Source organism: Lupinus angustifolius, chromosome LG07 (genome assembly GCF_001865875.1).
Source record: "Lupinus angustifolius cultivar Tanjil chromosome LG07, LupAngTanjil_v1.0, whole genome shotgun sequence".
In the NCBI taxonomy this organism is placed as follows: domain Eukaryota; kingdom Viridiplantae; phylum Streptophyta; class Magnoliopsida; order Fabales; family Fabaceae; genus Lupinus; species Lupinus angustifolius.
This window is the reverse complement of record NC_032015.1, coordinates 16,808,956-16,814,709: the sequence shown is the minus strand read 5'-3', so window position 1 is coordinate 16,814,709 and position 5,754 is coordinate 16,808,956.

Here is a 5,754-nt window from a genome sequence, read left to right as displayed (position 1 = left end):
TTATCATATTGTAGTGAAGCTTTTGCTGATTTTTCTATAAAGTTAATTGTATATTTGAGAGGTTCAACATATATATCCATGTTTGACATTGTTAATGGAAATAAAAAAAATTTATGTAAGGAAATATGTTTATTATTTTTTGAGAGTACCCCTTGATAGATGGACCACATTAGTTATGTCTATTGTCAATTTTTTATTTATCAAAGAAAAGAATAAATTTTTTTGTAAAGAAACATTATGGAAAATTTAAATTAAAAATGTAACCCTTGTTTATTTACGGTTTTCATTTATTTATTGTGCGCAACACTAGTTATCTCTATAATATTACATAATAAATTTATTTATTGTGCGCAACACTAGTTATCTCTATAATATTACATAATAAGATGTAACCCTTCTTTATTCATTTTTTTTAAATTGTGCGCACATTTTTTATTACATCACAATGTGTTGGTTCTCAATCTTGGGAAGCTTGAATACAGGCAGCACGCGTCTACAGCGTTTAGCATAACATACATAGTTGGGACCACAAAGTATCTGACATTGTCGGTTTGATGTACAAGGAATACTAAGAAGACAATTTGCACCAGCAGCATCTGATTGTTTGCATATATCTGTATTCACACAAATAATATATAAACATGCAAACAATATATATCACAAAGAATATAATGCAATGAAAATTAGAAGGTATAAAATACATGGTTGAGATTCAAAATAAAATATAATTTCGAACCTGCTGCCATGATAAAAACAAAAAAGAAAGCAAATTTAACAAGAGACATCCTCACACTCAAGTAACTATCCATAGTTGATCAAACCTCTAATGGTGAATAGATGGTTCAATTCTTCATAGGCCAGGCCTTTACCACCATATATAGTGGTGAGGTGTGACACTTTCAAAAGAGTAATTAGTGTCAATAGGAGAAACAATGCATTCATACATAGTATAAGGGATTAGTTTGTTACCCATAACGTGAAATAATATCCTTGGTAGTACCAAAAAAATAGTACAAGTGGTTTTACAATGTTATTGTACCATTCTCAGTCGTACTTAACTAGAAAATAGTATATATATGTGAGAATATTTCAATATTAGTGTGGTGTTTATAATATAAAATATTACCATCTAAGGAAAAGCAAAATATCAATTGTTGTTAATGTCGTAATAGCATTGCATTGACGACATACTTTGTTGTGTGTTTTTTGAAAAATATAAATGTTATTAATTTCTTATCACTAGACTAAATATTATTATTACATAATAAAAGATGAAAAAAATACTCTATTTTAGAATTTATATCACCATCATTATCTCTTTTCATTCATATGACTGATGAAACACAAGGGATAAATTGTTATTTATATATTTTTAAAATTTAATATCTAGTTTCAGAGATTGAATTAATTTTCATAATAGTGTGATTATTTCATTAATTGAAGTGTCCCGATGGTCTCGAAAGTCAATGAGTCTTGTAGAATAAGAAATTCAAATGAAAATATTTTTCATGTAAGATTCTGTAATCACTTTATGTACGACGTACAATTCTTTTATTTTTGTGTGCTGAAAAATACATGTTTATAAATTTATTTGTCGTTACCGTAATGTGAAAACTCGCTTATGATACATAGTCATGAAAAATTGTCAAATAATGATATTTGAATGTTTATAAGTAACTGTGATAAACTAATAATTGTTTTTAAGCCTATATGTTATATGTGTTCAACTCAATGTTATTAAACTTGGTCCGCTTAATGACTCGGTTAGGGTACTGTTGATTCAACATGTGGTTCAGTGGTTGGACCGATTAACTCGGTTTGCATTAAAAATTCTAAAAAAATCATAATATTATGTAACAATATTTAATAATCGTGTACTCAAATTTTAAAAACATTATCATGCATAATTAAACAACAAAAACAGAATAATTTACTACTATAAAATGACACAACTAAGTTGATAACATCATCAAAGAATATATGAAGTATGTTTTAACTACAACAAAAACATATAATAAGTTTAAAATTTAATTAAACAATGAAATTTTTGTTATAGTGTAAACAAACAAATGACAAACAAAACTACAAATAAGTAATTTAATTGCTTAACAGTAGTAATATAGCCGTATGTGAGGCCTTACGTGTTATGATTTGGGGCATAATAGTTTTGAATTCCTAATTTTGTCCGAGTTTTACACATACTAGAATAATATTAAAAATAAATATTCAATCAACATTTTAAAATATATTTAGTCCTCTGACTATCTTTAAAATATGTCAAATCTTGTCATTAGTCAAATATACTTTTCCACCATTAAATCTTTTTATTAAAATTTTAGGATAAAAGAAATGTTTAACATTTGTGATTATACGCCTATTCCACTTCTAGATAGGTAAGTTGCTATTATGTTCACTAACACGTCATTTTTTAAGGCAAGGGTGACAACAACAACCATAAATTTATTGAAAATGAGAAAGCTCAATACAAAAGGCAGCCAAAAAAGGCAAGATATTATATATGCTTGAATCTATAATTAGGTAATCCACAAAAGAAAACCATGAATTGAATCCCACCACAAGTCACACTCGGACACAACACCTAGGGATGGCAAAGGGGTGAAACGGGTGTGAGTAGTGCTTTCCCGTACTCATATCCATACAATTTGTGGGTACCCACACGAGTAGTGGGTATTTCGCAAGTACCCAACAAATTTTTACGTTTAAATATATATTTTTAAAAAAATCAATATATATATATATATATATATATATATAATAGTTAGCACAAGAATAATATAATATATGTATATGTTAAATTTATCACTATATTTCAATTAGTAAAGTTCATTATAAAATAATAATAAATAGATAATATATAATTATAAATTAATAAAAAGTGTAATATATATATCTGTTCATGAAAGAGAATTGATGACTCCTGACTGCACTATCAACTAGAACATCAATGTGATGGATGGGAAAATCATCTTTCAGACTTGCCTTGTTAAGATATCAGTAGTCTACAATATTTTCAGCTTTCCTCCTTTCTTGGGTACCATTACCATATTGGCACTCATTCTGTGTGTCTAGACAATTCTATGAAACTGGAGTCCAATTGATTTGTCACCTCTTCTTTCCCCATTAATGACATGTTCTAACACATTCTTCTCAACTTTTGTTTTTTGGGCTCAGCACCCGGATTTAGGGGAATTGTATGCGATGCTATGTTAGGATCCAACCCTGATATGTCTTTATAAGACCAAGCAAACACATCCATATACTCTCGGAATAAATTTATCATTTCAACACGTTCTGGATTGTCTACCATTTTCAGCTCCTTTTTATTTTCTTCAGTCCCCATATTGATTAACTCCATTTCTTCAGTGTTCACAACATATTCTCTTTCGACATGCTCCAACATCTTTGAAAATCTCTCTTCTTCTTCTTCTTCTTCTTCCTTCTTCTTCTTCCTCTTCTTCTTCCTTCCTCTTCTTCTTCCTTCCTCTTCTTCTTCTTCCTTCTTCTTCCTTCTTCCTTCGTCTTCCTTCTTCCTTCCTCTTCCTTCTTCTTCCTCTTCCTTCTTCTTCATCTTCTTCTTCTTCCTCTTCCTCCTCTTCTTCCTCCTCCTCTTCTTCCTCCTCTTCCTCTTCTTCTTCCTCTTCTTCTTCCTCTTCTTCTTCCTCTTCTTGTATTCATTCATGAAGCATTGGGAGATGGACTTCTTCTTCTTCAAATTTTCTACGAAATTTAGGTACTTGTATTCATTCATGAAGCATTGGGAGATGGAAAGGGAGACAAAACATGCAAATTCATATAAAAGAAATTAAGAAATTGAGTATGATAATGGTGAGAGGTAAGTTAATGATGGCAAACACTGAATAACCATATAAATCAACAAAGATATTGTCTCAAGTCACATAAACATAATTTCAAACAAATCCAAAAATCAGAATTACAACACAATAAAATTTTTACTTTAATGACACTATCTCATCTAATGGTTCATAATGGCAATTCTGCAGAGGTGTATCATCCTCATCAATGCGATATTGTTGGTCTCAGGTGCACTGTCTTCTTCCAGAGAGTTGATGGAAAGATGGATGTATGGCTCAATAAGGTCATCTAGCAGGACCACTCCAACAGGCTTGGGGAATGATTTAGTGATATGAGGGATATGTTTCTCTAGCACTCCACCATGCTTCTTCCCTCAACTCACAGACTTGTTCTTCTCTTCTTGTGAAGCTTCATAGCCCAGTTTCAAATTATCAAACTTTTTGAGACTGATGTGAATGACCGAGTGTTTTGTAGATGTGTGCCTAAGCCTTTTCCTTTTTCATACCCATTTTTAACCATGATTTGAGTAACGACCTAGTTTACTTCATGCATGTGGCCTTTCCCTTCACGTTGTGGGATCTCTACTACCTCAAAGCTATGTAAGAAGGCATCATTGTCCCTGGTACTCTCCACACAGGGCACTACAATCGGCTTTGAAACTAAAACTTTCTCTTCCCCATGTATAGTGATTACCATACCATCCTTGAAAAATTTCACCACTTGATGCAAAGTGGACAGTACAACCCTTGCCTCATGGATCCAAGGTCTTCTCATCAACATTTTATATGAGGAGCCCATGTACATGACCACAAATAGCACTTGAAAGACATTAAGCTCGATTTCCAACGACAATATTATCTCACCCAATATGCTTATCTGATTACCATCAAAAACATGCATGATCATCTGCCTTAGGACAACCTCATCTCTACTGATCCCCACAGACATCAAAGTGGATAGAGACATGACATTCAATGTTGACTCTCCATCTATCAGTATCTTGTCCACAATGTGACCTCGACACTTAGCCGTGATGAGTAGTGTGCGAGGTACTTTCTCTAATCGCTTCACCATTTCTTCATCGAATAAGGTTATCATATTGATATGTTTCACCGGATCAACCATGTTACCATCTTGTTAGGCATGACATCAGGGTTAACATAGGCCTCGTTAAGCACCTTTAATAACGCCTTCCTATGCAAATCTGAGGACATAAACAAATCCAGTAAAGAGATCTTAGAATGAGTCTTTCTTAATTATTCTACGACATCATATTCGCTTTGCCTCATGATCTCCAGAAATTATTCCTCCTTTTCCTTCTTAGTGACTTCATCCACTAGACTACTCTTCTCTCTATTCTTTCCAACTTTCCAAGCATCACTCTCTAGAGGACCATAACATCTCCCGCTCTTTGTAATTTTGCCGACCATGACCACATTTGAAACTTGAGTCTCAGGGCCTTCTCCCACTACTTCCACCTTCACCTCACAACTCTATGGGACTGTGTGTGTGCTCTCATAGGCAAAAGGTTGAGGCTTTTTCACCATGAGAGTCACTCTTTCGGGACATGAATCTTTGAGGAGCGGCATCCTAAGTTTAACATTTTCTACCACATCGACTTCTTCACCATTAGATTCACTCTTTTGGGCCTGCATGACCCTAAGATTTAGCAAGACTTGAACTCTCACCTTATATCCCCAAAAACATTCTATGGAATATCCAGCCTGATCATGATGGTAGTCATAGTGAGAGTCTAGACCCCAACCCCTCTCATCACTCATGTCTGTAGTTGGCGCCACAATGTCATAGTCGGCCATATTCAAAGCGTAGAAAAGGCATTGCATTGATACTCTCAAGTTGGACACTTTTTTCACCTATGTCTTTTCCACATCGATGGCATTTACCCTTTGATTATGGTTC